This window comes from Entelurus aequoreus, linkage group LG15 (assembly GCF_033978785.1).
Source record: "Entelurus aequoreus isolate RoL-2023_Sb linkage group LG15, RoL_Eaeq_v1.1, whole genome shotgun sequence".
Classification (NCBI taxonomy): domain Eukaryota; kingdom Metazoa; phylum Chordata; class Actinopteri; order Syngnathiformes; family Syngnathidae; genus Entelurus; species Entelurus aequoreus.
The window spans coordinates 38,284,248-38,307,040 of NC_084745.1; the positions used below are offsets into that span (position 1 = coordinate 38,284,248).

Sequence of the window (22,793 nt, forward strand, 5' to 3'; positions counted from 1 at the left end):
GCTGGCACGGCCGCTCTACCAACCGAGCTATACCGGGGTCTTTCTGTGTGAAGTTTACCAGGTACTCCGGTTTCCTCCCACCTCCAAGGACATCCACCTAGGGATAAGTTGATTTGCAACACTAAATTGTCCCTAGTGTGTGAATGTGAGTGTGAATGTTGTCTGTCTGTCTGTGTTGGCCCTGCGATGAGTGATTTTGATGATGACTTGTACCCCGCCTTTCGCCCGAATGCAGCTGAGATAGGCTCTGGCCACCTCCCGCTACCCCAAAAGAGACAAGTGATAAAAATTGGATGGATGGATATTTTCACAAGGAGAACTGCTTATATCAGGGCCTTATAAGGGAGAGTTCAAATGCAAGCTGAAATAGACCAATACTTTTTTTATTTAGGGCTATATAAATAAACATTGATTGATTGAATACTTGATTTTTTTTTCAGCACAAACCTGTTCAAGAGCAGACACACATTGTACAGGGTAAAAGAACATTAACGCTTGATAAACCTGCTTTAAAACAGTTGGGAATATAGTGAACACTTTGCCAGGCTTACAAACACACACACATGCACGCACACACACACACACACACACACACAAAAACACACACACACACACACACACACACACACATTGTCCCTCTCGGGGTTGTGAGGGTGCTGGAGCCTATCCCAGCTGCACTTTGGCGGAAGACAAGGTACACCAATTCGCCACCTCATTGCAGGGCAACACAAATAGACAACATTCACACTCACATTCACACACTAGGGCCAATTCAGTGTTGCCAATCAACCTATCCCCAGGTGCATGTCTTTGGAGGTGGGAGGCATACTTGCCAACCCTCCCGATTTTCCCAGGAGACTCCCGAATTTCAGTGCCCCTCCCGAAAATCTCCCGGGGCAACCATTCTCCCGAATTTCTCCCGATTTCCGCCCGGACAACAATACTGGAGGCGTGCCTCAAAGGCACTGCCTTTAGCGTCTTCTACAACCTGTCGTCACGTCCGCTTTTTCCTCCATACAAACAGCGTGCCGGCCCAGTCACATAATATATGCGGCTTTTACACACACATAGTTGAATGCAAGGCATACTTGATCAACAGCCATACAGGTCACACTGAAGATGGCCGTATAAACAACTTTAACACTGTTACAAATATGCGCCACACTGTCAACCCACACCAAACAACAATGAGAAACACATTTCAGGAGAACATCCGCACCGTAACACAACATAAACACAACAAAACAAATACCCAGAGCCCCTTGCAGCTCTAAATCTTCCGGGACGCTACAATATACACCCCCCGCTACCACCAAACCCCACCCCCACCTCAAAACACACATCAACCCCCCCATCTCCCGAATTCGGAGGTCTCAAGGTTGGCAAGTATGGTGGGAGGAAGCCGGAGTATATCTGCAGTCAGTTTACGTTATTCTTTGCATTCTCTAAACCAGAGCTCTTCTCAACTATCTGTCCGTATCTAACCTTTCACCTCATTTATATACCTCTCACCTTTCATCTCTCATGTCTGCGACTGATAGCAAGGAAAGAGATGAGAGTGAAACATTAGACACACTTTTGGGAGGTCCAAATCTATACTTTAATGATCCCGTCATGGAACGATACAGAAAGTGTAGCAGTGAACAGTTTGTTATGATCTGTTGCGCCAGATCATATACTTTATTTTTTGCATTACATTATTTGCCTGTGTTTTATGTGTTTTGGTTTTACACGCCCTTATGTTACGAGCAACAGCTACACACTTGTCCTCATTGTATGATAAGTGTTGTCACCTGGTGTGAGGCTAATCATCACCCTTATTTATTAGTTGCTGATCCATTGTTCGCTGTTCGTTATACACGACGGTTTGTTTGTTGGTTGTGTTGTTTGTTTTACGCTACCTGTGTTTTCACTTTGCTAATCTTCCTGCTACGCTAAGCTAGCACCAGTTTGTGTTACGTTGCTTTGTGTATTGAAGTAAAGAATCTTCTTACCTGCACACTGCCTGAGGTCCTCCGCATCTTTGGAATCGCAAACACTTCACAACACGCCAGCTTATGACAGAATGGACCAGCCACATTCTAGCGATTTCGAGGAGAGCCTCTCCTTCGAAGGACTCATAGAGTGGAACCGGCTAAAGTTGTTGGAGATGGAAGCTGAGGTCGCTTTGGTGTAGAACACATTAAAGCCTTCTACAGAAAGCTAGGAGTATCCAACAACGATTTCAAATTAGAAATGGTCTCAACTGACGAGGTGCTTAATAAATAGAGCGCGCTCCACCCAAACAAGGCCACCGGCCTTGACAATATCTCCTCCAGATTCTTCAGGGACTCTGCCACCACCATTGCCCCAATCATCACACACATAATAAACCTCTCAATACACAAGGCCAAGTACCAAAAGATTTCAAGATAGCAAGAGTAACTCCCCTTTTTAAAAAATGAAGCAAATTAGAACCTAGCAACTACCGACCTGTTTCTATTCTCAGTTCCATTTTGAAAGTAATGGAAAAAATTTTTTATGAACAGGTCGATAGTTACCTTGCCACTAAAAAACTCATGTACAAATTCCAATCCGGCTTCAGAACTAACCACTCCACTGACACATGCCTTCTCTATCTGACCGACCACGTCAAACATGAGGTGGACGCGGGCAAATACTGCGGCATGGTCATGCTGGACCTTCAGAAGGCCTTTGACGCCGTTAACCACGCTTTACTGTTGGATAAGCTCAGAGCAATCGGATTTGATAAAACCTCATCGAGCTGGATGCAATCTTACTTGGAGGGGAGGAAACAGATGGTAGAGGTGAACGGCACCGTGTCCTCCCCTCTCAGTAAGCTGTGGAGTCCCCCAAGGCAGTATATTAAGGCCTTTACTGTTCCTAATATACGTAAACGACATGTCATCAGCATGCGACTGTGAATTGTTCCTGTTTGCGGATGATTCGGCCCTGCTGGTATCCGGCAAGGACAAGTCACAGGTGGAGAAAATCCTCAGTGCTGAACTCTGTAGAATTTGTTCCTGGCTCGCTGACAACAAGCTATCCATACACTTGGGTAAAACGGAATCCATCCTATTTGGGTCCCACATCAACCTTAAGAAAGTCAGTGACTTCACTATAAAAGTGGGTGACATTGTTATCACCAGGAAAGATGAGGTCACCTACCTATGTCCCATTCTAGAGGCTAATCTTTCCTGTGATAAAATGGCAACCTAGGTAATCAAAAAGGTCAACCAACGAACGAGATTACTCTACAGAATCTCCTCTCTGGTCAACAAAAGCACCATGAAGATTCTAGCGGGAACTCTCATTCAACCCTTTTTCGATTACGCATGCACCTCCTGGTACCCTAGCACCTCCAAAACCCTCAAATCTACACTCCAAACATCCCAGAACAAGCTAGTCAGATTACTTCTAGACCTCCACCCCATATCACACCTCACTCCTACCCACTTCTCCAAAGTGGGCTGGCTCATGGTGAAGGACAGAGTAAAACAACTTGCACTGAGCCTAGTCTATAAAATCCGCTACATCTCCTTAATACCGAAGTACATGTCAAACTACTTCCATAACGTAAATGACCGCCATAACCACAACACCAGGGGGAGCTCCACTAACCACGTTAAACCCAGATTCCGATCTAACAAAGGTCTTAACTCATTCTCCTTCTATGCCACATCAATATGGAATGCATTCCCAACAGGTGTAAAAGAAAGGGCATCTCTATCCTCCTTCAAAACCACACTAAAAGAACACCTCCAGGCAACTTCAACCCTAAACTAACACCCTCCCCCTTCCACATCCCTCCTCCCTGGATTGTAAATAATCAAATGTAAATAATCAAGTGTAGATACTTGTTCTTATGCTTTCTGATCTCTCTCTCTCTATGTCCACTACTTGCTTTACATATCCTACCAAGTCAGACCTACACTGTTTCCATGTCCATTTCTCTGATGATGCAATTGTTGATGACTGAAGTGCTGATATCAACCAAACCTAACCCTCCCCCCCCACCCCCCCTCCACATCCCACACCCCGGACTGTAAATAATGTAAATAATTATATGTATATACTCTGATGATTAACTTGTGTGATGACTGTATTATGATGATAGTATATATCTGTACCATGCATCGATTTAAGTGGACCCCGACTTAAACAAGTTGAAAAACTTATTCGGGTGTTACCATTTAGTGGTAAATTGTACGGAATATGTACTGTACTGTGCAATTTACTAATAAAAGTTTCAATCAATCAATCAATGGCATTGCTGAGAACAGGCATTACTCCCCTTGGCTAGTCTTGGGGTATCAAACACGTTTTTATTGAAGGCCACATCCTAATTATAGCCGTCCTCAGAGGGACACTTTTAATAGTATATATATAGGAATATAAACATATAATAGCCTTGTTACACAATTGGCATAGGCAACTGTTTTTAATTAATATGTATTTTACAAAAAGATTAATGGATAACTTGCTTTGAAATCGTAAGCCAAGGTGAAAAGCATTTTAGCACTTGCGTGGCGGGTTATATCAAATGATGTAAAAAATTATGTATGTGGTAGGGCACATAAAATGATGTGGCGGAACACGTAAAAAAAATGACTTGGCGTAAACGTAATTTGATGTGGCAGGACATGTAAAATTATGTGGCAGGCCACATATAAAATTATGTGGTAAGGATACGTAAATTGATGTGTTAGGATTTGTAAAAAATTATGTGGCGGGCCATGTAAAATTATGTGGCGGGCCATATCAAATAATGTCGCGGCCCACATAAAAAATATGTGGTGAGGACACGTAAAATGATGTGGAGGGACACATTAAAGGACAAGTAGCAGTGGCGGGCCAGATCTAGATTAGTAGTAATAGTAGTGTTCAGTGACACTCTGGAAACACTTTTGGGGTCTTGTTTACGTTGATTGAACTATTACTGTAAGGTACAACATTATTTGGGGATATGGTGGGTTATTAAGCAACCGTATTAACTAAAACAAAAAGCACAGAAACCGAGTCCCCAACATGTGTTTACTCTTACAAGAATCTTCTAGAAGGAGAATAATCCAGGTTTATTGACAGTGCAGGGTCTGGGAGAAAGGCAAATAAACAGAGTGGGTCTTGAACAGGGGGGACAAGGGTGGTAAGGGAGGATCTGAGGCTCACATTTAAACATGTAGTGACCCCTGGGGAACTTCCTCTCCCTTTGACAAATGACTACAGCTACCCTGCAGGTTATTTGGTGCTTCAGGTTTTAGTATCACACATTTGATGGATGGATAGACTTCAACTTTCTGCTTGCATTTATCAATCATTTACCTCTTTCATGACTTTCTAATTGATTTACTGCACTGAGACTGTGACTTCTGGAGTAGGAAGTCTTTATGCCAGAAGCAGTGTTGAGATAACGTAAAAATGTCTGGCACCCGTGTGGGCCAGATGCTATACTATATTCATGGCAGCCACTAATGCAACTATGCTGCTCTTGCCTAATGAATTTCCACTAACAGGGATCTTATTATTCTCATACATTATTTCCATAATTTGTGTAGAAGCAAGTGTGTTTCAAACTTCTCAAATCCACTGTCATGCATGGTGTCATATAATTACCCTTCTGAAAACCAACGTTCTCTCTAGTGGACATTTCTTTTTTTCAGAGTTACACATTTCAGTATAAAACATAGCCCTGTCATGCAAAACATAAATGTCCAGAGCAATGGACTGTGGTTGTTTTTGGGAGGGAATATGACACATAGCTTTATTAACAACACTTAGTGAACACATTCAACAGTTGCCCAGCTGCAACGCTACTTTCGCTATCAGATGTCACATTAATTTACAATAAAAACATTTTTACACATTTGAACACACACAAAAGTACCGGTATCCACTAAATCTGCACTAGCGGTACTACATTGGTTTAAAGGCCTACTGAAACCCACTACTACCGACCACGCAGTCTGATAGTTTATATATCAATGATGAAATCTTAACATTATAACACATGCCAATACGGCCGGGTTATCTTATAAAGTGACATTTTAAATTTGCCGCTAAACTTCCGGTTCGAAACGCCTCTGAGGATGACGTATGCGCGTGACGTAGACCGGCGAACACGGGTATGCCTTCCACATTGAAGCCAATACGAAAAAGCTCTGTTTTCATTTCATAATTCCACAGTATTCTGGACATCTGTGTTCGTGAATCTGTTTCAATCATGTTCATTGCATTATGGAGAAGGAAGCTAAGCAAGCAAAGAAGAAAGTTGTCGGTGCGAAATGGACGTATTTTTCGAACGTAGTCAGCCACAACAGTACACAGCCGGCGCTTCTTTGTTTACATTCCCGAAAGATGCAGTCAAGATGGAAGAACTCGGATAACAGAGACTCTAACCAGGAGGACTTTTGACTTCGATACACAGACGCCTGTAGAGAACTGGGACAACACAGACTCTTACCAGGATTACTTTGATTTGGATGACAAAGACGCAGACGTGCTACTGTGAGTATGCAGCTTTGGCTTCTAAACATTTGATCGCTTGACCGTATGTGCGCAACTTTTTTTTGCGTATGTACGTAACTTTTTTAAAATATATAAGCTTTATGAACCTTGGGTTAGGTGAACGGTCTTTTGGGCTGAGTGATTGTGTGTGTTGATCAGGTGTTTGAATTGTATTGGCGTGTTCTATGGAGCTAGGAGCTAGCATAGGAGCTAGGAGCTAGCATAACAAACACGCAGGTGTTTTTATGCAGGATTAATTTGTGGCATATTAAATATAAGCCTGGTTGTGTTGTGGCTAATAGAGTGTATATATGTCTTGTGTTTATTTACTGTTGTAGTCATTCCCAGCTGAATATCAGGTCACCCCCGGCTCTCACAGCATCTTCCCTATCTGAATAGCTTCAACTCCCCACTAGTCCTTCACTTGCACTTTACTCATCCACAAATCTTTCATCCTCGCTCAAATTAATGGGGAAATTGTCGCTTTCTCGGTCCGAATCTCTCTCACTTCATGCGGCCATCATTGTAAACAATAGGGAACTTTGCGTATATGTTCAACTGACTACGTCACGCTACTTCTGGTAGGGGCAGGCCTTTTTTTTATCAGATACCAAAAGTTGCAATCTTTATCGTCGTTGTTCTATACTAAATCCTTTCAGCAAAAATATGGCAATATCGCGAAATGATCAAGTATGACACATAGAATAGATCTGCTATCCCCGTTTAAATAAAAAAAATTCATTTCAGTAGGCCTTTAAATGTGAAAGTTGCCCATTCCTACTCAACGGGCACCAGCTTTTAAAGGAACACACACACGTTCAAAAGCATTAATACATTAATGAAATTCCACAAATAATTAACAAGAAATAATAAAATTGGGCTTGTTCTTTGGCTTTTTGGTGACATGTCGTCAGGTTCAAACACTGATGACATCTATTAAACAGACAAGAGGCAAAGAATCAAACAGAGACATAATTACATTTGGACCCATGGGGAGCTACGTGGCCACTGCACTCCCTGTACAGCCCTGCACCATGCACTAACCCAAGCTTGGCCTCCCCGTTCTTTATTTGACTTTCTCCCCCCACCTGCCCACAGCTGCTTCAAGAGGGCAGCGGGTCGTAAATAGCGTTGCCCTTGGTTACCAAATAGTTCAAAGAGAGTTCGTTAAATACTTCAAAGAGAGTTCCTCTAAAATACTTCAAAGAGCGTTCGTAAAACACTTCAAAATAGTTCCTCTGGAAGTTGAGCAAATCCTGCCATCTGTCCGCGTTGAAGTCTCAGTGGAGTTTTGGTAGGCCACGAAGACAGCCTTCATCTTCTTATCAGGAACATAATGTAATACAACGTTTCTTTTGTGATAACTTACAAACAATTATTCCAACAATGTATTGATAAAATATTGAGCCACATTAACGAACAAGAGGAAAGAAGAAGAATGTACACCAAAAGTTATGCGGAAAAAGTGGATTAACATTTATAACTGTGTTTATAGTACCAGTAGGTAACTTCTTTTTACAACTGCGTAACAGTTAGGAGCGTCATGACTCCGGATACACGTTTTTCACTTCCAATACGATACAGATAAATATATTAATCCGATACATCAGCACAAATCATAGTACATACTTTTAATATTTTGTAGTCTGAAATGTTAGAAAAGGCTTGATCAAGTGAAATTACTCAGAGAACATGAAAACACTAATCTTATGACAGACTTACCCTATCTTTAAATTGAAGTGGAGAAATATTTTTTTAGCGTCACCTAATGACCGTACTAATTCATAAAGTTAAGCTCATGACGCAGTAAGTTAAATGATGCGGACACGCTTGTTACCAGATAATTTCTAATGGGCTTTTGCTTTTTGGATTTTGTATCTGTGACTGCAATATTGTTCAATAAAAGACACGTATGTCTAGCTTGTGTGATATTGTGTGCTTAGTAGTTGTGTTGCTGCTAGCCGAGTAGCCTACAGTACAGGCCACAATGTTTACTTTATTTTGTAAATGACTTCACTGAATTACAAGAAAAAATTAAACTTGTGTATTTATTGGAGGACATTTCACTGTTAACTGTCTGGCCAGCTTTGCACAAATAGCGTGTATCAGAGATTTTAGATGCAACTAAATATCTTTTTATTGTTGATATGCGACCAATGCTATGCTAAGTGTGTTGTTTTTTAATGTCCTACTACATGTATGCATGTATCTAAATATAACCAAATCAGATTCAACTTTACGCTACAAAAACGAGCTGACAAAATGTAAGATGAAAAAAATAGATTTTACGAAAAAATACTAAAAACTAGCAAAATGATCTGTCCATGAAGTTAGATAATTTTAATTATGAAGACATCCTAAATGTTTAAGATGGAAATTTTTAAGATAATAAATGTGTATTTTATTCTGAAAACAAGCATTATTGAACTTGTAATTCTTAAAGTAAGCATCCTCGGGATGTTACAAAATCTTCAAACATGATTTTATATTTGGAGAAAACCAAATTATCGTATTTCAATTATTTATTATGTTACCACTTTTCAAATTTTTAAACTAAAATAGACAACATATATAAAATTGAGATTATGATGTAAAGTTAATGACTAAAAATAAGTAAATTGTTCTTAAAACTAGGGACATTTTTAGAAATTAATGTTTTAATCTTAGCAAGTAGCAAATAATTTGCAGTAAATGTATTCTGTTTCACATAGTGCAAACCAAAGAACAAACATGAATAATTGACATTGTAACGGGCTATACAAACTCAGTAGTGTCTTACAACAGGCTACGTGTATTGTTCAAGCCACACAGGAAGCAGGTCAAGTGCTTTGGAGCCCACAAAGCTAATAAAATACACATGGAGGACAGTTGGGAAGCATATTTGTTATGTATTAAATATAAGAACGTCTACAAGAGTACTGTATTTTCCGCACTATAAGGCGCACCGGATTATAAGGCGCACCTTCAATGAATGGAATATTTTAAAACTTTGTTCATATTTAAGGTGCACCGGATTACAAGGCGCACCTATGCATCCATTAGATGGAGCGGCGCTAAAGGGAATGTCAACAAAACAGTCAGATAGGTCAGTCAAACTTTATTAATAGATTACAAACCAGCGTTCTGACAACTCTGTTCACTCCCAAAATGAATAAACAGCTGTTTTATTATTTTCCCCGAGGTAAAGTCAGTGACATGGTGTTTTGTTTATCTTTTAACAACAGCAAGGTACAGTAGTGCAACATTTATATCACATAGTGGAGGGGAACTTTTCCCTGATTCAATAAACACGTAAAAAACAGTGATACTGTTACGGTAAATCAAGCGTTAGTGCAATCACAATATAGTAACACTCAAAATAGTGCAGAGCAATAACAATATATCAATAACTCAACGTTGCTCAAACGTTAATGTCACACAACACAACACACAAAATAAACATGTAAAGCTCACTTTATGAAGTTATTCCTCAAATCCCTCGAATTCTTCTTCTTCAGTGTCCGAATTAAACAGTTGGGCGGCTACGGCTCCGTCTCGTCGAAGTCGTCATTAATCGAGTCAGTGTCGCTGCTGCTCTATTCACGCAGTACGTGACTGATCGTCTTAAGTTTAAACTCTGCGTCGTAAGCGTGTCTCTTAATAGGAGCCATTTTGGGGTCTTTATACCGACAGCCATCAGACTGTATAACGCATATGTTCCTTGACTGCACTTAAATGTAGAGTATATGTAGAATATATTTATATTATTTATATATTATATATTATATGTATATTATATATATTGTATTATATTATTTATAATTATTATTGTCTATTGTGAGCGAACTGTGGTGCTGAATTTCCCCCAGGGATCAATAAAGTACTTTCTATTCTATTCTATTCTTCTATTCTATTTACATAAACAAACAAATGGAAATCAAAACGGCACGCCTCGCGCAGTCATATATCCCAGAATGCACCACGCGCTTCTTCTTCTCCTACGGGGGCGGCTGCTTACCGTAGAAGAAGAAGCGCTTCTTCTTCTACGGGGGAAAAAGAAGTTGGCGGCTGCTTACCGTAGTTGCGAGACCTAAACTTTATGAAAATGAAGTTTAGGTTTGTTGTGGCTCAATATTGGTCCATATATAAGGCACACCGGATTGTAAGGCGCACTGTCAGCTTTTGACAAAATTGGAGGTTTTTAGGTGCGCCTTATAGTGCGGAAAATACGGTACTTAAATGCCTTTTTCATGTATAATGAACCTTCTCTGTTTTGGAGTTATAATAAATACTTTATTTAGATTTGCTCGATATTATTGAAATAGCTCTTTAATTTTCCCTTAGTTCAGACAATAAAAGTCCAATTATCCACTATCACGCACTAAAACAAGAGTTTCTTCTTGTTTATTAACCCACCAATGCCGAGGTCAAACTGGATAGGAAGCAAAACACTTCTCTTAGCACTGGCATCTGGTGCCTTTGTCTGTGCCCTGCGGCATAAGTATATCTATATACAACAGACACACAATTCATCTCCTACAGGCAGCGGAGTTTATTTGATTTCCAGCACTTAAGCAAAGCTCCTTCAAAACAATGGGGACAGCTTGACGTCAGAGGGCTAACATTCATGTGGCAATTGGCGGCCGATGGGGTTTGACAGCCCATATGTCAGCGGCCATGTTGGCCGTTAATAGTTGTTGTTGTTTTGTACACATTTACAGTGTGTAAGTTGCTTCATACCACTAAAGTGCTTGGTATTCCTCAAATAAATATTATATATTAACCTATGTTAGTTGTTTAGACATGTGTTTGGTATGCACATTTTAGCCCAAAAGTATTTCAAAGAGTTAAGTGGGATTTTAAATGCAGAATGAGGCCGGAAAAGACTCAGAGAAATGGCAGAAATATGTAAAATATTGTTGATACATTATTTAAATATGATATATTATATATATTTTTTATAATCTTGGTCTCAAGATTTATACATGCAAACCAACAGGTGGTGTGAAATGATTCCTCCCCCAAACATGTTAGAGCTTTTCTCTCTGTCACTCACACTTACCTATTGGGTTTGAAAAAATATATTTTTGTTTTTACATTTTGACAAATGTGCACGATTGAAAAAGCTTAGTTGCTCATATAGCGATGTGTTTATACAGGTTTAGATTGGGGTATGACATTTCTTAAAAGGGAGACAGTATGTCTTGTATTCATGTATTCTAACATTAGCATTTAAGCTAGCTAGCGACCTAGTGCTAGCCCAGTGCTTCTCAAATAGTGGGGCGGGGCGGTGAGTTGTCAGGGGGGCCCTGAGAGTCAAGGGACTTCCAGTATTTGTTAATTTTTGAACGATACTGCTAGGTGACAGCACTACTCAAATTAATCAACAATTTGCATCCTAAATGCAAAGTTTGTGCACACAACAGTGAGATATAACAGAGATGCACTTCTGGACATCGGATTCCACAACAGCGCTGAAGCTGCTGCATGACGTCATCAGTAAACAAGAGACCGCACACCCCGATGCTGCGTTCACGGTAGCTGAGGATTTTAACCACCGCAACCTAAAGAGTGTCCTCCCGAAATACCATCAGTTTGTGAACTTTCCTACGTGGGAGAAAAACACTCTGGACCAAGTTCACTGCAACATGAGGGGAGCCTACAAGGCTGTACCCAGACAACACTTTGGACTATCTGATCACATCTCAGCTTTTCTATATCCAGTGTACCGACAGCGCCTCAAGCAAGCCCCCCCAGTGAGAAAAATTGTTAAAGTGTGGAATGAAGACACTGAACTAGTGCTTCAGGACTGCTTTGGGAGTACAGACTGGGACATGTTCAAAACTGCTGCTCAGAAAGATGACGGTACTGTGGACATAGAGGAATATGCTTCCAGTGTAACTGGCTACATCAGCACATGTGTGGAAAACATTGTTCCCACAAAACAATACAAAATATACCCAAACCAAAAACCCTGGATTAACTGTGATGTTTGGTCCAAGCTACATGCCCGTTCCACTGCATTTGTCTCAGGCAAAGCTGAGGACTACAAGAAGGCCAGATATGACCTGCGTAAATCCCTCAGCGAGGCCAAGGGACAATACAGACTAAAGGTGGAGGGATTCTACTCCACCACAGATTCCCGGCGCATGTGGCAAGGCCTGCTACACACCACAGACTACAAGCAGGGGAACAGGGGGGTCACAAACAGCCAACGCTCACTGCCAGATGAGCTGAATGAGTTCTATGCTTGCTTCGTGGTCCTCAACACCAACCAACAGAGAGGGGTTCTGACCATGGAGCGCACACAGGACCCACAACTCACTGTGACAACAGACGAGGTACGTACAGTTCTGAGGAGAACAAACCCACGGAAGGCAGCCGGCCCAGACAACATCCCTGGCCAGGCCCTCAGGGTGTGTTCATCAGAGCTGGCTGACGTACTTGCTGACATAAACAACTTGTCACTAGCACAAGCTGCCCACCTGCTTCAAAACCACCACCATCGTGCCCCTGCCAAAGAAAAACACTGTGACCCGTCTGAATGACTATCGCCCTGTTGCACTCAACCCAATAGTGATGAAGTGCTTCGAGAGGATAGTCATGTCACACATGAAGAAGACTATCCCAGACACACTGGACCCTCTACAGTTTGCCTACCGGCAGAACCGGTCCACTGAGGATGCAGTCAACACCGTCATCCACACCACCCTCACCCACTTAGAGGGCAAGGACACCTATGCCAGGCTATTATTCATTGACTACAGCTCTGCTTTTAACACGGTCATCCCACAAAAACTCACTGCCAAACTCCTCACTGTTGTGGCTCTCTGTGACTGGGTCCTGAACTTTCTCACAAACCGGCCCCAGTCAGTCAGAATCAGCAACCAGACATCAGGCACAAAGGTTCTAAGCACAGGGACCCCCCCAAGGCTGCGGGCTGAGCCCCCTATTGTACACCCTCTTCTGGCCTCCCAGAACAACACCAGTATCATCAAGTTTGCAGATGATACTACGGTTGTCGGACTGATCACCGGGGGAGCTGAGGCAGCGTACTGAAGGGAGGTAGCGGAACTGGTGGCCTAGTGCCAGGATAATAATCTCTCCTTGAACACAGACAAGACCAAGGAGATTATTATTGACCCACGGAGAAGGAGTGCACAGTACACACCTCTGTACATAGGGGGGGACAAAGGTGGACAGGGTGAAAACCTTTAATTTCCTCGGGACCCACATCAGCGAGGACCTCACCTGGGATCACAACACCCAACAAACAATAAAGAAAGCCCAGCAGCGACTGTACTTCCTAAGAAGGTTGAGAAAATTTGGCATGCCACCCAAAATTCTCAGCAACTTCTATAGAAGTACGGTTGAGAGTGTCCTTACCAGCTCAATCACGGTCTGGTATGGAAACTGCACTAATAAGGACAGGAAGGCACTCCAGCGAGTGATTAAAACTGCTCAGTACATATCAGGAGCGGCCTTCCCCTCACTACAGGACATGTACTCTACCAGGGCCACCAGGAGAGCACACAACATCATAAAGGACAGTACACACCCCCAGTACAGTCTCTTCAGCCTCCTACCATCAGGCAGACGATACAGGAGCCTGAAATCCAGGACTATGAGACTAACAAACAGTTTCTACCCACAGGCCATCAGGCTTGTGAATGCTAACTTGTGAATGCTAGCTACACCCCCCCCCTTCCCCCATTTTACTTGTATCTTTTTGAACAAAAGACAGCTACCATGACCACCCCCGAACTGTGAACCATCACTGTAGACACTTTTCACCTTTGATCACTAAAGACACTTTAACTGCTGCTGTGACCCAATGTCACCTCCATATTTATACTGTTGACTGTCAATCAGAATGTGCAATAATGTAATGTTACTTACTGTGCCTTGTATATACATTTTTATTTGTATTTTTATTTTTTAGCTAATTACCAAGTGACTTGTTGAAGGGTGGACTAGCAAAGTAAGATTTTCATTGTACGGCAAACTGTCTGTTTAACTGTGCATATGACAATAAACAATCTTGAATCTTGAATCTTTAATCCACTCAAATTAATCAACAAGCTCAACTTGGAAAGTAAATTGGTTGCCTTCTATTGGTTGTGCTAAAACATGCTTGAGTACTTGAAATACAGTTTTATAATCACTGTACCAGTATCTATATAGTGGGGCGGGCATGATAAGGTGTCTGGAGGAGAGTGTGAGAAAACAAAACAGATGTCTTCAGCTAGTGGCATGCAAGTTCTGGTGCCAGCAACTCATAGAGTGGTTTGTATGGATAAATACAAACACATATGGCTTAAAAGATATTGTCCCCATACTTGAGAAGTACTGCGCTAGCTGGTCTGTGATTTATCAAAGTGCGGTTATTAATCAAAGATTTACAATAATTTAATTTAAAACGATAGTATTAACTGTTATGGGTGCTCCAAAAAATCTGAATCGCAATTCTAATGTATTTGGATTCTCAATGTATTTTTTATTTTTTTCTAAAATCGATAAAAAAAACAAAAATGAATCGAGTTTTGAAAATAATGAAAACACATTTTTTAAAGAATCAATTTTACTAAAATATGTCTTTAGGCCATTTCTAAGCTTACTCTCTGCGCATATACAGCAGACGTCAGCAACCAAAAGTAGGATTTGTAACCAGTAACCTGTTTTGAAAAGGTTTATAAGTATTATGTCAAGTAATACATTGTGAGAATTGGTTTGAATCGAGAATTGTGTTGAATTGAGAAACGATTCTGAATTGAATATTCACCGCAAGAATCGGAAACAGATCGAATCGTGAGGTGTCCAATGTCTACTAACTCTCTGCAGTTGTATCGTGGTTAAAAATCATGTTTATCATTAAATCCCTTATTCATATTATGCTTAAGAGCTCAATTGCAAAAGAGAAAGACACATTTAAAATAATATCGCTGAAATTGACATTAATGATGTAGTTTTCCGTCAGTGTTTCGAACATACTTGCCAACCTTGAGACCTCCGATACCGGGAGGTGGGGGTTGGGGGTGGGGGCGTGGGTTGGGGGCGTGGTTAAGAGGGGAACATATTTAAGCTAGAATTCACCAACTCAAGTATTTCATATATATATATATATATATATATATATATATATATATATATATATATATATATATTTATATATATATATATATATATATATATATATATATATATATATATATATATATATGTATGAAATACTTGACTTTCAGTGAATTCTAACTATATATATATATATATATATATATATATATATATATATATATACACACACACATATATATATATATATATATATATATATATTTATTTATTTTATTATACATATAAATACAATAAATACTTGAATTTTAGTGTACTGGAGGCTATCCAGTAGATGGCAGTATTGTCCTGTTTAAGAGTGTCACAACATTGCTGTTTACGGCAGACGAACTGCTTTTCGGTAGACTAAACGTGACTGCTGTTGTTGTGTGTTGTTACCGCGCTGGGAGGATGTTAATGAAACTGCCTAACAATAAACCCACATAAGAAACCAAGAACTCGCCCTCGATTGTAGTGGAAAGTCCAGGTTGTCAATGAGAACCAAAGTAGATTTAACACAAGAGTTTTATTTTACTCATAATCAAATGGTACAATGGTTGGGTTGAGTTGTCGAGCACACAGAAAGTTTTCCCCTGGGCGCGCCCGACAGCATGGAATAATGGCTACCAAAACACTCTCTTCGTTTGACTTTATCCCTTTCTTATCTCTCTTGTTAGTGCGTCAATGTCTTTTTTGTTTTCCCTATCTTTTCCATAACAACTCGAATCCTTTAGACAGTCAACACATTCTGTAGACAGGTTGGCATGACTTAAAATTCACTTTTGTCCCACAGAATAGAAGAGAAATCAAAATGAGCATACATTCTTGACATACATAAAATATAGGTCAAAAGGTCAGAAATTCTACGACGTGATCATTCTACAGTTATGACATCATTGGGCAGGAAAGCTGTTTATATTGTGGGAAAGCGGACGTGAGAACAGGCTGTCCCTACTCAGGTCCGCATTGAGCTGGAGGGGGCGTGGCCTCCAGCTCCGGCTGAATACCGGGAGTTTGTCGGGAGAAAATTTCTGCCGGGAGGTTATCGGGAGAGGTGCTGAATAGCGGGAGTCTCCCGGTAAAAACGGGAGGGTTGGCAAGTATGGTTTAGAATTCACTGTTCTGTCAATTATATATATGTGGTTAGAGTGTCCGCCCTGAGATCGGTAGGTCGTGAGTTCAAACCCCGGCCGAGTCATACCAAAGACTATAAAAATGGGACCCATACCTCCCTGCTTGGCACTCAGCATCAAGGGTTGGAATTGGGGGTTAAATCACCAAAATCATTCCCGAGCGCGTCCACCACTGCTTCTCACTGCTCCCCTCACCTCGCAGGTGGTGGAACAAGGGGATGGGTCAAATGCAGAGAGTAATTTGACCACACATAGTGTGTGTGTGACTATCAGTGGTACTTTAACTTTATACTGTGCAGTATCCCTTAATACAATAATTTTTAAAAAAGTGGACACACTTTCATTGCTATTGTTTTCAAGTTGAGAAAGTGAGAAATGTATTCTGCGTGGCCTATTAGTTATACAGAGATCACTTGATTTAATGGCAAACATGTGATCATTGTTATTTTTTCATCACACACGAGCAGCCTTCCAGTAAGTCCTGCTGCATGACATCAGAGTGCTGCACTGATCTGCTAAGATACCTAAACCACTGGTGAACAAGATTAGAAACTACAATTCAGGCTCAAGGAAGAGGGATTAGGATACATGGATTGATAAAATTCAACTGTAATGAATATGAAAATGTGCTGATCCATTGGCCATCAGTGAAAAAGCTTTTGATCGCCACTGCCGATTAATGCCTTTTAATGCCGATCACAATCGCTGATCCCCTCTGGCTGACACTATTTATTTTTACTCCCCCAGCTGACAAGCAGCACTGTGGAGCCGCTTCCCAAAGCTAATGCATTTCACTTCCATTACAGCAAATACAGTGTATTCCTTAGTATCTTAAAGGCCTACTGAAACCCACTACTACCGACCACGCAGTCTGATAGTTTATATATCAATGATGAAATCTTAACATTATAACACATGCCAATACGGCCGGGTTAACTTATAAAGTGACATTTTAAATTTGCCGCTAAACTTCCGGTTCGAAACGCCTCTGAGGATGACGTATGCGCGTGACGTAGCCCGGCGAACACGGGTATGCCTTCCACATTGAAGCCAATACGAAAAAGCTCTGTTTTCATTTCATAATTCCATAGTATTCTGGACATCTGTGTTCGTAAATCTGTTGCAATCATGTTCATTGCATTATGGAGAAGGAAGCTGAGCAAGCAAAGAAGAAAGTTGTCGGTGCGAAATGGACGTATTTTTCGACATAGTCAGCAACAACAGTACACAGCCGGCGCTTCTTTGTTTACATTCCCGAAAGATGCAGTCAAGATGGAAGAACTCGGATAACAGAGACTCTAACCAGGAGGACTTTTGACTTCGATACACAGACGCCTGTAGAGAACTGGGACAACACAGACTCTTACCAGGATTACTTTGATTTGGATGACAAAGACGCAGACGTGCTACTGTGAGTATGCAGCTTTGGCTTCTAAACATTTGATCGCTTGACCGTATGTGCGCAACTTTTTTTTGCGTATATACGTAACTTTTTAAAAATATATAAGCTTTATGAACCTTGGGTTAGGTGAACGGTCTTTTGGGCTGAGTGATTGTGTGTGTTGATCAGGTGTTTGAATTGTATTGGCGTGTTCTATGGAGCTAGGAGCTAGCATAGGAGCTAGGAGCTAGCATAACAAACACGCAGGTGTTTTTATGCAGGATTAATTTGTGGCATATTAAATATAAGCCTGGTTGTGTTGTGGCTAATAGAGTATATATATGTCTTGTGTTTATTTACTGTTGTAGTCATTCCCAGCTGAATATCAGGTACCGTGAGTATGCAGCCTTGGCTGCTAAACATTTGATAGCTTGACCGTATGTGCGCGTCACGTACGTAACTTTTTAAAAATATATAAGCTTTATGAACCTTGGGTTAGGTGAACGGTCTTTTGGGCTGAGTGATTGTGTGTGTTGATCAGGTGCTTGAATTGTATTGGCGTGTTCTATGGAGCTAGGAGCTAGCAGAGGAGCTAGGAGCTAGCGTAACAAACACGCAGGTGTTTTTATGCAGGATTAATTTGTGGCATATTAAATATAAGCCTGGTTGTGTTGTGGCTAATAGAGTATATATATGTCTTGTGTTTATTTACTGTTGTAGTCATTCCCAGCTGAATATCAGGTCACCCCCGGCTCTCACAGCATCTTCCCTATCTGAATAGCTTCAACTCCCCACTAGTCCTTCACTTGCACTTTACTCATCCACAAATCTTTCATCCTCGCTCAAATTAATGGGGAAATTGTCGCTTTCTCGGTCCGAATCTCTCTCACTTCATGCGGCCATCACTGTAAACAATAGGGAACTTTGCGTATATGTTCAACTGACTACGTCACGCTACTTCCGGTAGGGGCAAGCCTTTTTTTTATCAGATACCAAAAGTTGCAATCTTTATCGTCGTTGTTCTATACTAAATCCTTTCAGCAAAAATATGGCAATATCGCGAAATGATCAAGTATGACACATAGAATAGATCTGCTATCCCCGTTTAAATAAAAAAAAATCATTTCAGTAGGCCTTTAAGTATGATTATCGGACATGTACCATTATCACTGGAGGACGAGGCTAAACATTTTACACTCCGAGAGCAAGCCAGGAGCATGCATGCATATTGATGAGCTAACCGCTAAGATAGCTTTAAACAACACTAATAATTAAGTTAGGGATGTTCCGATCAAGTAGCATCACAACAGGACTTTAATGGCAAAAACCAAATGATTTAAATGAATAGCAGGTATTAGTTTTTACTTTTGTCTAATTATCGTGTACTACTGACTTTGTTTTTTATCAAACAATTGTACGTAATAAAAAATAAAGAGTAAACCACCATATTTTCTGGGGGACAAAGTGCACCAGTATTTAAGCCGCACCCACCAAATGTTAGAAGAAAAAAAATATATATATATAATAGGCGCATCGGACTATAAGCCACAGATACTGTATATACCGGTACGAAAGATTTTGTGAATGTTTATTTACATACCTCAATTGTTTCCAAACGGTGTCTGTAACATGGCAGTAAAATGGCTGATCAAACAAAAAACAGAAGTCATCATCATGGACCCACTAAATGCAAAGCTAGCTCTCCAATCAGCTAAACAGACTCAATAACTCCACGGTGACGTTTTTGTGAATTTACAAAACTGAAATAACACAAAAAGAATGCTATTTATTATCAGTTAATAATACTAGATCCGACCAATCTAAGTCTAAGACTAGATCTGACCAATCTAAGTCTATGAGCATGAACTGATGAAGCCTACCCGGATGAGAGGCAAAACGTCTTCTAAGACAAGCCAAACAGTCCAATTGCGATCGATTGAATGCCCTGAGATTACAATGACCTGGTTGAATGAAAACATTCGAAGAGAAAAACTAACAGAAACACTTGTAAACATGTCAGAATATTTGCTAATGCTAATGACGTTAGCTTGATTACATTACAATAGCACATACGAACATGCATGAAAACATTCCTGTAGACATCACACATTGAACGATTCAATAGGTGTGAATTGGTTCAGTTATATTGTAAAACTTACAAACATTGCTTGGAGTGATAAATGAAGAACCTTTTTGAGCAGAAACGTTATAGACAAATAGTGACAAAACAGAATATACTTCCGGTTCAAGGCATCAAATAGGAAGTACACAAAACAACAGTTTTTGAACTCAAAAGCTATATACACAAAATACCTAATCCTATGAAATATTGTTAACAAATATATCTAAACCTGTGTTTGTGAGCATTTCTTCTTTGCCAAGATAATCCATCCCACCTTATAGGTGTGGCATATCAAGATGCTGATTAAACAGCATGATTATTGCACAGGTGCGCCTACATTAATAGGCCTATCTGAAATGTTCAGTTTTATTACATAGCACAATGCCACAGATGTTGCAAGTTTTGAGGGAGCGGGCAGTTGGCATGATGACTGAAGAAATGTCCACCAGAGCTGTTGCCTGTAAATTGAATGTGTGAATAAATGATGGGTTCTCACTTCTCTGTGAGCGCTTTGAGTATCTAATAATAGAAAAGTGTGATATAAAATCTAATCCATTATTATTATTTATCTACCAAAAGCCATCTCCAAAGGCGTGTCAGAGAATTGGGCATTACATCCAAGTGGTCTCACAACCGCAGACCACGTGTAACCAGACTAGCCCAGGACCTCCACATCCAGCAGGTGCACCTCCATGATCGTCTGAGACCAGCCACCCGGACTGCGGCTGCAACAATTGCTTTGCATAATCATATAATTTCTGCCAAACTGTGAGAAACCTTCTTAGGGAAACTCATCTGCATACTCGTCATCGGCATCGGGGTCTCGACCTGACTGCAGTTTGTCGTTGTAACCGACTTAAATGGGCAAATGCTTACATTCGATGGCGTCTGGAACGTTGGAGAGGTGTTCTCTTCATGGAAGAATCACGGTTTTCACTGTTCAGGGAAGATGGCAGAAAGCGTGTGAGACGTCGTGTGGGAGAGCGGTTTGCTGATATCAACATTGTAAACACTGTGGGGGTGGGGTGGCCCATGGTGGGGATGGGGTTATGGTACGTATGTTATGGACAACGAACGCAAGTGTATTTTATTGATGGCATTTTGAATGCACAGAGATACCGTGACGATGTCCTGAGACCATTCATCCGAGACCATCACCTTATGTTGCAGCATAACAATGCATGGCCCCATGTTGCAAAGATCTGTAAAACATTTCTGGAATCTGAAAACATCCGAGTTTTTGCATGGCCAGCATACTCACCGGACATGTCACCCATTGAACATGTTCGGGATGCTGTTGATAGGCGTATACGACAGCCTGTTCCAGTTCCTGCCAATATCTAGCAACTTTGCACAGCCATTGAAGAGGAATGGCTGTGCAATTCCACATTCCACAGGCCACAAATTAACAACCTGATCAACTCTATGCGAAGGAAATGTGTTGCACTGCGTGAGGCAATGGCACACCTGTAAAGTGGGATGGATTAACTTGGCAAAGAAGAAATGCTCACTAACACACAGCACACAGTTTAGACAGATTTGTGAACAACATTTAAAAAGAATAGGCCTTTTGTGTGTATAGTAAATGTTTTACATATTTGAGTTCAACTCATGAAATATGAGAGCAAACACAAAAGTGTTGCATTTTTTATTAATTTTCAACCCGCAGCACCTGCAGTGAGCGAACTCACCCAAAAGATGGCGTCATACAATCAACAATAGCCCACCTTGTCAGCGTCTCTGTCGGTGTTACATGAAAACTATTTGTTGAATACAAATCATTATGGCCGTTACTGAAGCTTATAGTCCTGAAAATATGGTAAATGAGTAGTACGGGTATTCTTAAACTCTGGTATGCATACCTCATCTAGTGGTACACCAAAGAGTCACTTAATTAAACATTCAAACACAGTGTTACTGTTCAAACTGTGTGTAATGTTACAGTGTCCAGAATACCAAATATACTTGTTAAATAAAACATCTGCCTTGTTTTTAATGAATATTTAGGCCTACTGCGCTACTGCATTTTAACGTTGGTCATTATGGCGGTTTTTGGAGAGCCAAGTGTTTCCTGACGTGATACTTTGTGAAAAAAGTTTGAGAACCACTGGAGTAGTAGATACTAGTTTTTACTTTTGTTTGGTTATTGTGTACCATTTACTTTGTTTTAATCAAACAAGTGTAGGTAATACAAGAGAATAAATAACTATTTAAAATGTTGTGTTGACTTTGTCAAAGTCTCAGTTGCATTCATTGAAACATTTACGGTTAAGACTGCAGTTGTGCTCGGTATTGGTATCGACCGATCTCACTCATGGATGATCGGACTCTGCAGCATAAAACCCTGAAATCCTAAAATTCAAACCTTCATAAAGTCCCTAAATACCCTCTGGATGTTTTGATGCAACACAGGAGAGCTGCAGGACAAAAAAGGGAGTAAAAAGCAAAACATTCCATAAAAAAGTGATGGATTATTTGCTGAAACTCTGATGCCCTCAATAACTAAAAGGGCTGTTGATTAGTTGTGTATTAGAAAGCTTCATGTCGAAACATCGTAATAAAG

The 22,793-nt window shown here is 40.6% G+C and overlaps 1 protein-coding gene across 1 annotated transcript in view; it reads left to right on the top strand.

The window, feature by feature from the left end:
- The window catches only part of LOC133630130 (receptor activity-modifying protein 3-like), a 109,695-nt gene that overhangs the window by 80,606 nt on the left and 6,296 nt on the right, over positions 1–22,793 (top strand). The window lies entirely within an intron of this gene.